The 12159-nt window shown below is 42.0% G+C and overlaps 1 pseudogene across 1 annotated transcript in view; it reads right to left on the bottom strand.

Annotated features, from left to right (window-relative positions):
* The window catches only part of LOC149748216 (uncharacterized), a 41828-nt pseudogene that overhangs the window by 12782 nt on the left and 16887 nt on the right, over window positions 1-12159 (bottom strand). Inside the window, exon 2 of the transcript XR_016394461.1 lies at window positions 6779-6971. The product of XR_016394461.1 is annotated as an uncharacterized LOC149748216 (transcript). The remainder of the gene's footprint in view (window positions 1-6778; window positions 6972-12159) is intronic.

Raw genomic sequence — 12159 nt, 5'->3', positions numbered from 1 at the left:
ACAAATTTTCTTTCTTGTGATGAGAACTTTTAAGATCTACTCTCTCAGCAACTTTCAAATATACAATACAGTATTATTATTAAGTATGGTCACCGTGATGTACATCACATCCCCAGGTCCATCTTTTCTTTTGATTAGTGTTAGCATGATATCTTTTTACACCATTTTACTTTCTGACATATCTGTGTTTTTATATTTAAAGTGTATTTCTTATGATATGGAGAAAAGGGAACCCTCCTACACTGCTGATGGGAATGTAAGTTGGTGCAGCCACTGTGGAAAACAGTATGGAGGTTCCTCAGAAAACTAAAAATAAAATTAGCATATAACCCAGCAATCCTACTCCTGGGCATATATCCAGTCAAAACTATAATTCAAAAAGATACATGCAACCCTATATTCATAGTAGCACTATTCACAATAGCTAAGACATGGAAACAACCTAAATGTCCATCGACAGATGAATGGGTAAAGAAGATGTGGTACATATACATGATGGAATACTACTCAGCCATAAAAACGAACAAAATAATGCCATTTGCAGCAACATGGATGCAACTAGAGATTATCATACTAAGTGAAGTAAGTCAGAAAGAGAAAGACAAATACCATGATACCACATACAGGGAATATAAAATATGACACAAATGAACCTATCTATGAAACAGAAACAGAATCGCGGACATAGAGAACAGACTGGTGGTTGCCAAGGGGGAGGGGGTTGGGGGAGGGATGCAGTGGGAGGTTGGGGTTAGCAGATGTAAGCTTTTATATATAAAATGGATAAACAAAAAGGTCCTACTGTGTAGCACAGAGAACTATATTCAATATCCTATGATAAACTACAATGGAAAAGAATATAAAAAAATAAAGAGTGCATATATATATATAAAACTGAAAAAATAAAGTGTATTTCTTATAAGCACCATATAATTTGATCTTGCTTTTTTATCCAATCTAACAATCTCTGCCTTCTAATTAGAGCATTTAGACCATTTTTTTTTTGTAAGCTCAAAGAATTATGTGAATTTTTTTGTTTGGTTTGGTTTGGTTTTAATTACGATAAAATATACATAACATAAAAATTACCATCTTAACCATTTTAAGTATACAGTTTAGTAGTGTTAAGTATATTCACATTGTTGTGCAAACAATCTCTAGGACTTTTTCATCTTGCAAAACTGAAACTCTATACCCATAAACAATAACTCCTCATTTCTCCCTCCCCCAACCCCCAGCAACCACCATTCTACTTTCTGCTTGATGTGTTTGGCTACTCTATTTACCTCATATAAGTGAAATCATACAGTATAGACCATTTCCTTTTTCTTAAATTTATTTTTTATTGAAGTATAGTTGAATTACAATGTTGTGTTAATTTGCTGCTATACAGCAAAGTGACTCAGTTATACCTATATATATTCTTTTTCATATTCTTTTCCATTATGGTTCTTCACAGGACATTGAATATAGTTCCCTGTGCTATATAGTAGGACCTTGTTGTTTATCCATCCTATATACAATAGTTTGCATCTGCTAATCCTGAACTCCCAATCCAACCCTCTCCCACTCCCCTCCCCCTTGGCAACCACCAGTCTATTCTCTATGTGCCTGATTCTGTTTCATAGATAGGTTCATTTGTTAGACCATTTACTTTTTTTGTGTGGTACGCGGGCCTCTCACTGTTGTGACCTCTCCCGTTTACGGAGCACAGGCTCTGGACGCGCAGGCTCAGCGGCCATGGCTCATAGGCCCAGCCCCTCCGCGGCATGTGGGATCTTCCCTGACGGGGGCACAAACCCATGTCCCATGCATCGGCAGGCGGACTGTCAACCACTGCACCACCAGGGAAGCCAAGGCCATTTACTTTTAATGTGATTATTGATATGGTTAAGTTTGTCTACCATTTTGCTATTTGTTTTACATTTGTTCCATTTCTTTCTGTTTCCTTTTTTCTCTTTTTATGTGTTCTTTTGGATTAATTGAGTATTTTTTATGATTCCATTTTATTTCCTTTGTTGGCTTAGTAGCTATAATTCTTTGTTTTGTTATTTTAGTGGTTGCTTTGAGGTTTATGGTATTTATATCTTAACACAGCCTGCCTTTAATTGATATTATACCACTTCACATATAGTATAAGAACCTTACTATAGAATATGTCCATTTCCCCCCTCTTGGCCTTTAAGCTTTTATTGTCACACTTTTTACTTACACACGTGAAATAAACCACACAATACATCATAATTTTTGTTTAAGCAGTTATCTTTTTAAAAAATATTTATTTATTTATTTATTTTGCCTGTGCCAGGTCTTAGTTGCTGCATGTGGGAGCTTCGCTGCAGCATGCGGGATCTTTTTTTTTTTAGTGCAGCACGCGGACTTCTTAGTTGCCGCGTGCAGACTCCTAGTTGCAAGTATGCATGTGGGATCTAGTTCCCCAACCAGGGGTCGAAACTGGGCCCCCTGCATTGGGTGTGTGGAGTCTTAACCACTGGATCACCAGGGAAGTCCCAAAGTCAGTTATCTTTGAAAGAGACATACGAGGTTAAAAAAAACACATATTTTACCCATGTGGTTAACTTTTCCAGTGCTCTTCATTCCTTTGGGTAGATCCATGTTTCCGTCTGGTATCATTTTCCTTCTGCCTGAAGGATTTCCTTTAACATTTCTTAGAGTACGCTTCTGCTGGTGGTGAATTCTTTCGGTTTTTGTATGTCTGAAAAGATCTGTATAGTACCTTTTTTTTTTTTGGCTGCACCACGTGTCTTGTGGGATCTTATTTCCTGGTCTAGGGATTGAACCCACATCTTTGGCAGTGACAGTGCAGAGTCCTAACCACTGGACCACCAGGGAATTTCCAATACCTTCATTTTTGAAGATTTTTTTTTTCTGGGTATAGGATTTAGATTGAGAGGGTTTTTTTTTTTGTTTTCTTTCAGGATTTAAAATATTTTGCTCCACTGTCTTCTCACTTGTACTGTTTCCAGTGAGAAATCTGCAGCTATCCTTATATTGTTTTTCTCCATATAATGTGTCTTTTTTTTCTCTGGCTGCTTCAATGATGCTCTTTTTTATCCCAGGTTTTGAGAGTTTGGATCAAATGTGACTTGGTGTAGTTCTCTTTCAGGTTTTTTTGTATTGTACGTGGGGCTCATTGAGCTTCTTGGATCTGTGAGTTTATAATTTTCATCAAATTTAGAAAAATTTTGGTCATTACTTCTTCAAGTGAATTTTCTGTCCTCCAGCCTCACTTTCAGGGACTCCAATTATATACATTAGGCTGCTTGAAGTTGTCTAATCGTGCATGGATGCTCTTTTCAGTTTTTAAACTTTTTTCTCCCCTGTATGCTTAATTTTGAATAGTTTTTATTGTTATGTCTTCCTGTTCACTAAAATTTTCTTCTGCAATGTCTAACCTGCTATTAATCTTAACTAGTGTGGTTTTCATCTCACTTGTATAATTTTCACCTTGAAAAGTTTGGTTTAAATCTTTTTTATAACATACATCTTTTTGAACAAATGCAGTACAGTTATAATAGCTGCTAATTATAATGTCTGTGTTGTTCTGGGTCAGTTTTGATTTATTTTCCTCCTCATTATGGGTCACATTTTGCATGTCTGATAATCTTTGTTTACATGCCAGACATTGTGAATTTTACATTGTTGGGTGCTGGATATTTTGGTATTTCTACAAATATTCTTGGGATTTGTATGGGAGCTAGATTACTTGGACACAGTTTGATCCTTTTGGTCTTATTTTTGAGAATCGTCAGGTAGGACCAGAGCCATGTTTAATATAGGGCTAATTATTCCCCATTACTGAGGCAATACCCTTTTGAGTATTCTACCCAATGCCCCATGATTTATGAAGTTTTCCAGTCTGCCTGGTGGTGATTAGACACTGTTCCCAGCTCTGAGTGAACACCTCTCATCTTCTCTAATCTTTTCAGATCTTCTTTCCCCTGCCTTGGATAGTTTCCTCAAACTCATGGGTCGATCATGCTGAATACTTGAGGGAGGCCTTCTGCAGATCTCCAGACCTCTGCAGCTCTCTTGCTCTTGGTACTCTGTCCTGCAAATTCTTGCCACCTTGGTCTCCCCAAACTTTTAGCTCTGTCCTCAGGCAGAGAATTCTCAACTCAGAGAATTGGCTGAGCTCTGCCTGGGTTTTCCCTCCCTGTGCTACAGCCTGGAAACCCTCATAAGGCAGAAAGCTTGAGCAATTGTAGGGCTTACTTACCTTGTTTGTTTCCCTCTCTCAGTAACTGTCCTTCATTGCCTGAAATGGTTTGAGAACCATTGTTTCATATATTTTGTCTGTTTGTCTGTCTTTTTGGTTGTTTCATGGAAGAGAGTATATCCAGTCCCTGTTGCTCCTTGGCTGGAAGTGAAAGTCCTTCTTTCCCTTCAAATCCTTTCTTATCTTTTGGTGCAGGTAGAACAGTGTTGGGCACATGGTTGGTTCATTCACTGAATGCTTCTTGAATTAATTCATCTTTGTAAGTAATGATATCCAAGCAAAAATTTTTCAGAAATTCAATTGTCAATGACTGGGTTAATTTTTTAAGTGTTTAATAATAAATTATTGTAATTCTTACTCAAATGAAGACCAAATTAATTTATGAAATTGCACAGAGGCAGATTAAAATTTTTTTTAGAAACACGCTATACAGAGACTTTTTTGAAATGCTTGCTTCACATGTACCTGCTTTTATTTATTTATTTTAAATTGTTTTCTAACTTATAGAAAATGAAAAATATGAGGTCAATACATCAATAGTAAAAACCATATTTATTTATTTTAATAACCAAAATAGTTTATAACTTAAAATTCTTTCACATAAACAACAACAAACTGTAATTAATGCTTTCTACCCTCTTAGGAAAAGGACATTAAAAATTCTGGACATTCCGCCTGCCGATACAGGGGACACGGGTTCATGCCCCGGTCCAGGAGGATCCCACATGCCACGGAGCAGCTGGGCCTGTGAGCCATGGACGCTGAGCCTGCGCGTCCGGAGCCTGTGCTCCGCAACGGGAGAGGCCACAACAGTGAGAGGCCCGCGTACCGCAAAAAAAAAAAAAAAAATTCTGGACATTAATTGCATTCCTTTAATTTCCACATTTCACATTTGCTACCTATAATTTCACTAAGATTTATTTCAACTGTGTTTTATAAAGCATTTCACTTTGTAAATGATTATTCCAGAACTGCACTTGCTGGCATGTAGTTATTGAGCACTTGGAATGTGCTGGTTCAAACAGAGATGTGCTATAAATGGAAAACTTGCCAGATTTCGGGGACTTAGTATGAAAAAAAGAATGTAAGAACCCAATTTTTATATTGTTATTTTATATATATTACATAAATTACCAAAATTCACTTCATTTGTTTCTTTTTATCTTTTTAAATGTGGCTACTGGAAAATTTAAAATTACATGTGGCTCACACCATCCTTCTACTGGACAGCACTGGGCCAGAACATCTGAAAACAAAGTAGCTACAGCTTTAACTTACCAGTTATCTTGTAATAATCTGGCTACCTTTATGCATGCTTTTAGTTTTTTCTAGTGAACACATATTTACTTTTTAAATGAAGTAAAAATGTTATATTCTGTTTATAACCTTAAAGTTACAAAAAAGGGATTGACATTTAAGACATGTAGCATGAAAGATTAAAACAGTGAATAAATCAAATTCCCCTATTACTTGTGAAATATATTTTGCACTTTTATATCAGGTGCAAAATGAGGCACCTAGAGGTAGGAGTGGAAATCTGGGAGAACACGAGAGTTCACTCCCTATCTACTTGTACATTACAACTCTCATCAAAATGATCACGGAAACGCCTCTACTCTGATGACTGTCCGAGCCTCTTGTGCTCACATTCCTCCCTGTGTCTCTGTGGGAAAGAGGAGCTGTCCTTCTGGCCAGGAATTAAGAATACACACTTAGTCAATGATAAAAACCATATTTATTGTCACTACCAGAGTCTCCCTGAATGCTTGGCACATAGTAAGCACTCGATATTTAAAGAATGATTGAATGAATAGAACACTTTTGGGGTAGAATACTTTCTAATTCACCAAACAATATTACTTTGTTTCAGTGACATCTCTATCAATATACCTAACCCCCCGTATTATAAATTGAGGCTCTATTTATCCATGCCTCTTCTGGTCTCTTCACAATGCACTCTGTTGCCCCACTTTGTAACATTATTTTGTCAGATGAAGTTAACACAAATCAATATTTCTTTCTCTATAAGAGAGGCTGACATTTGGATTTGGAAATCTTAATTGAAGAGGTTTGGCTTATACTCTTAGAAGCATCAGACTTGCATAACACTCTAACTTCTAGCTTAAGTCTTGTGGATTCTTGGGGCTCTACCCCCAGCCCCCGCCTCAAGCCCTCCCTACATCCGTTATTCCCTCTGTGGCCCAGCCAAATCTTGCACATCCTTCAAGCACAGCCTAAGCCTTCCTTCTTCTGTGACGCCTTCTTCCAGCACAGCAATCTCGCCCTTCTGCCTGCTCCCTATAGAACTTAATTGTCTTTTCCATTCACTTGGTACCTAATCAACCATACTGCCTTGTCATACTCTTTGTGTTTATGTGGGAATTCTGTCTCAACCAGCTTGTAACCACTTTCAGAACAGAGGCTCCCATGTGCTTAGCAGAGTCATAATAATAATCATCATAATAATAGCAATAACCAACATACTATGTGCCAGCCCTGTTCAAAGAGCTCTTTATGAATGATTTAATTAATCCTCACCTCACTCGCAGGGAGTGGTGCTATCATTATGTCACTTTCTGGATAAACAAGCTGAGGCCAGGAGGATTAGGTCACTTGCCCGCGGTGGCCGGCAGAGCCAGGATTCCAATCAAGCGTTGTGGCTCCAGAGCATGAGCCCTCCACCACTGCACTGTGTGTGGCACTGGGGATGCAGTAGGTGCTGAATGCATTTCTGTTGAATGAATGAAAACACAGAGGTTTGGCCTGTGCAGGAGGGAAATCTCCAGCAGAAGCCCTGTTCTATAACTCTCATTGCTTTGATGTTTCCTATCACTACTCCTACATCGTTGCTGTTATTTCAGAAGTGAGATCCTGTGTGGTCCAGGAGGAAAAAGAGGATAGAAGTGAGATGCCTACACCGCTCTCCTGCCTTCTTCCCTTGCAGGTTGGGCAAAGAGCGAGTTGGGACAGTTTTTTCTGCCACCCCCTAGCTCTCAGAGCCAGCCAGCAAACTGGAGCAGGGAGAAGCAGAAAAGGGAGGTGTTGAGGGGGACGGGTAGCGCCATCCTCAGGATCACTAGTTTCTGGGGCCCATGCCTCCCAAGGCTCAGTCAACCGGATGTGCCTTTAGCTTGCCGGAATCTGGCCGGATTTAGAGAGATAAGATCAATCTGACCCTTAATTCCCCAAATGTAATTTATGGGCTTGCCTTCTGTGTGCTGCAACACGTCTGGCTATCCGAAATCTGGTAATTATTTATGTAAACACAGCATCCTGCCTTTGTGGATAATTGGACTCGGACAGCAAGAAGCGGGGACTCATACGGTTGGGACTGTGCTGAAACCCTCCTTTTGAAAACACTTACCTGAGCCTTTGAAATCATCGCTGTGATTCATGGATAGCTTAACCAGACATGCCGCTCCCCACAAAGAAAATTTTTTTTGGCTTCTTCCTTCAGCAGGCCTGGGCAAATTTATTCCCAAACACTACCAGGTTTTGTAGGTCTTCTCAGAGAATGGGGTAAAGACACCCCAACCATCTTGGCTGGACCCAAACTGAGAGGACATGAGCCCTGGGGTGGAGGCCTCCACAGATCTCCTCATTGTCTGTCGGAACATGAATTTTATACCCCCACTAAGAATAAACAGGATTAGGAATTTAAGGCTGTTTGGAAAAGAGGAGAGGTGGCTGGTGAAAGAGAAAGGTCTTTGCTTTTTATTCATGCTGCAAGTTCCCCAGGAACTTTCGCTGTACATACACACACGAGAGCCAGGAGGATTAGGGGAAAGAAAATGAGCTGATTGAACCAGATGGTTCGGGAAGCACTCCCAGGAGGCCCCTGGGGTGGATGAATCTGCATCTTTAAATAACATTAATTTCTGAAAGGCCCAAATTGTTTCCTAAATTACTGCACTGAACTCTTAGCTTTCATCTATTTTTATGGCACCTCTCCTGGTGGAAGGCTGGAGCTGTTGCTTTCGGACTAGCCAGCTTTGGAGAAATTCCTCATCCTCAGTGCAGCCAGTGAGGAATCAGTTTTCGTGAAGGAAAAAGAAATCCAGTCAAGGTGCTTTGAAAAACGGATTTCAGCAGAAACAACCACCCCTGGGTGATCTGAACAAACCACCCAGTTTTCAAGCCAGCTGGGACACTCATTTCCTCAGTAGCTGGAGGCAAACCAATTAACCTCAGTTTCCCCATCTGTAAAATGGGGTTAATAATGCTTACCTGCTGCAGGAGTGCTGTGAGGTTTTAATAGAGTAATGGTTGTAGAGCCCTTTGATGTAGTAAGTTTTATTAACTTCCAAGGGATTCCCTGAGGCCAGAAAAAGCAGTTAAAACCCCAGAGAGAAGAAAGGCATTGAAAGACAAAGCTCAGCTAAGCATTTCACCTCCAGCTCTGATTTCAGAAGTGTAGAGTCTCCTGCTCCAGCATGAGTGGAAAGCGGGGTGTCCGTGGCTGGGGGCTGTTTGAATGGCATTTGGAGAGGGAGAGCCTTAATACTGGAACTCGGCTTTCAGCAGAGGCTAAAGGTAAACAAACAGCTTCGCTTGATCAAACCAAGCTCATTCTTTGGCCCCACTAAGGTTCTTTTCCAATAGCAAGTCTACAGTACGGGAATTATTTTGGTGTTAATCCAAGATCCTTGGAATTGAATTTAGAAACCCCCAGTTTCTGGCTTCCTGCTTCCTAACAATTAAATAGAGAGAGAGAACTCAAGATCTGGCCTCCAGCCAGGGTTCCTGACCAGAGAGGGAGTGGTGAAGAGCTTCAGCCAAGGGTCAGAGAAGGGGGTGGTGCTTTCTGAGCTCCATCACTCACAGCTAGGTGTGCCCGCCTAGGTGGCTGGGCCAGCTCAGTCTCCTACTTCATAAAAATGATTTTAATCAGACATCCTTGCCTGAAGGGCCCAAATAATTAAGATCTGGAGTGTGAAAGTGCATTAAAGTTATAAAGCGTGCTCAAAGTGTTAGCTATTATAATTCAGGACAAACCCTTATGTTTCCTTCAGTAACTGTTTAAAAATCTCAATAATTTGGATAATTGTACTCCAACTCAACTCATTTGGCATAAGAAACCCCATCCTCCTCTCTAACTTTTGATTCGCCCCCACAGGTTGAGTGCCCACCAACTAGTCAAGGTGATTGGGCGCCAGTGACATGGACACAGCCCACAGGGTGATCAGCTGGCCCTGTGTGCCTGGGACTGTCCCAGGGTTAGCACTGGAATCCCCACCCCCAACCCCGGGCAAAGTGGGGTGGTCAGTCATCCTACTGAGTACTCGGGCTGGTTAGAAAGTGCTGGTTACCAGTTCCTGACAAGTAGCTATTGACCCAACAAGGTGTATCACGGAAAAAGCAGCACAGGCATGGGGCAGAGAAGCACCGGACAGGGAGTCTTCCAACCCAGCTCTCGGTCCTGGCTCTGCTACTACTGACCTCAGATCAGACCTGTGGCCTCAGTTTCCTCCCCTGTAAAGGGAGGGGCGTGATGTAATGCCTTCTCATCCTTTCCTCCAGGATAAAAGGGCACAGAGACCTGCCCATTAACTCGCTCAGCCCTAGGCGATGCTGTGCGGTTTTCGACAAGAGAGGTGGGCAGTGGGAACATGCTGGGGACCCAAGTCCATCGCTGCTGTGGGCTTCAGCTCCTACTGCTCACTGAGTCCTTTAATACCCTTTCTCTGAGCAGCAAGCACGTGGCTGGGAATGTGGCGGCCCTAAACTAACAGCTGAGTGCTCTACATCATTCTTTAGGTCACTGTCCTTCCTGAAATGAGTGCAATAATACCCCTGAGGTTCAAAGCTTTTCCAAGGTTGTGTTAGATTCAAGTTTGGCAAAATGGAGTGCTGAGTCCAAAAATGAAAACAATTTAAAAGCCCTGCGCAAAAAAAAATAAAATAAAATAAAAAAATAAAAGCCCTGCGCTGTCTCCCTTATCCCAGTTTACTAAGCTACACCTTTTTTTGGTGTCGTTTTCTATAACTGTATTTTATTTTACAATATAAAAGTAAAGAAAAATACCCTCTGCTAAGGGAAGTAAAACCACACTAATTATACACACGTTTTGTCTTCATTGCATAGATTCTCCAGCTGCACCACTGCTTGGATTCCCCCTTTGTTTGACCCAGGTAGACATGGGAGATGATCAGGGTTGGGATTGTTCTGGTGGGGGCACTTGGCGGGCAGGGGGAGGGGGGAGGGTTTGATTCTTTTAAAGGGCCCTTAACAGGAACTTATGTTAATGAAAGCAGTTTTCTCATGACAGATCAGAACCTGGCCTTTATAGCATTAAAAAAAATTTTTTTACATTGATTGAGAAGAAATGGGGAACAATGATTGAATCAAAGCCGCCTTCAGCAGCGCCCCCCCCCCCACCTCAGCCCCATCTGAAAACAGCCCTGTTTCAATTTCGCCGCTGAGCTCGGCCTGCCTGCTCCAGACATCCAGATCTCGCACTCTATAAATCGTCTCTGCCCTTGCCCTGGAGTTGCTGACTATATGTATTTTTGGGTCCGGCATTAATTCCCTCATCCCTGGCTGGTGACATTAAGATTTGTAACGGATAGAATGTGTTTTTAATGTATTTCCTGGAGGTTACTATTAAAGAAATCTAAATCTTCTGAACTTGCAAAAGGTTCTGCTTCCATTTAAAAAAAAAAAAAAGATATTATGGGAAGAATTTCCCTGCAGCCCCCAGATGGACTGGGCAGTCAGCAGGGTCTGGGGCTCCGGAATTCTCTGCTTAGCTCTGTCACTCACTCTTCCTCTTCCCACCCCGTCTGTTCTCCTCTCTATGCCTTAGTTTTCCTGGGTATGAAGTGAGGATAAATATTTGTCCACGAGATGAGGGTGTTGTAAGCATTAATTGGTTGGTGCTTCGGGAATCCTTTGAAGATGAAAGACATTCTCTGCAGATGCTAAGTAACGTGTCTGGTTTTAAGGAGCCAGGTGAAGCCAGGGGGGATGGCAGGAGATTAACTGTGCCTAGTCCAGAGCTGGCCCGCACGGGTTGGGCTGAACACCGGGTGGAGCTACCTGCTGGCTCCTGGCACAGGGCCTGACACATTGGTCTCTCCAAACATATGCGAAAGCAACTGAATTGGGATTTAACCCGGACTCTCATGTCACCGAGAGCAGGGCCCCAGACTTCCCAAAGCATGCTTATTGCCCATCTTTCTAACACACAGCTTGGGCAACTTACTTAACCTTTCCAAATCTCAGTTCCTCATCTGCCCATGGGGATAAACAGAGTCCCCCTCTCATAGGGTGGTGATGAAGATTTATCGTAACAATGGCCAATGGCAATGGAGCACTTTATACTCATGAGCTCACTGAGCTCTCACACCAATCCAGTGAGAGAGGAGCTACTGTTATCATCCCCATTCTACAAGTGACAAAACTGAGGCACAGAGGGGTTACTCAGCTATTTACATGAGGCCCAAGTTCTGAACACAAGCTAGAGCATTGCTCGTGAAGTGAAATACTACGTGTTACGCTTAGTAGAGCTCTGGAGTACACAACCAACAGGTTGAGGAGTTCTCGGACTTTGCCTGATTTGCCAAACCAGCAAAGAGAGCTAGCTGCATGGGGATGTGACACAGGACAGGCCCTGGGAATGTAGGAGCCAGGACGGAAGGGATCAAAGTAGACACTGACGGGGGCCCAGGGCCATGGGAAGATGCCAGGTGTGTGTGTACCCAGCCAACCTTCAGGTTTCGGTAAGGTGAAAGCCTGAGCCTGCTCAGGGTGACCACGTTTGGGTCCCATGAGTCTCTGCTGAAGGTATTTCATGCCAAATCCTGGTACCTCAACGGCAGTACCTCAGCGGCAGTCTGAGCTATGAGCTTCACATACTGAAATATGGGAACTCCTGGGATTGTGCCGGGGCTTAAGGGGGAGGTATCTCGGAAAGTGT

The sequence above is a fragment of the Delphinapterus leucas genome, chromosome 10 (genome assembly GCF_059928025.1).
Source record: "Delphinapterus leucas isolate spDelLeu-1000000601 "Yukka" chromosome 10, BTC_Dleu_Yukka2, whole genome shotgun sequence".
Taxonomy (NCBI): Eukaryota; Metazoa; Chordata; class Mammalia; order Artiodactyla; family Monodontidae; genus Delphinapterus; species Delphinapterus leucas.
The sequence above is the reverse complement of the archived record's forward strand: the minus strand, read 5'-3'. Positions and strand labels throughout refer to the sequence as shown.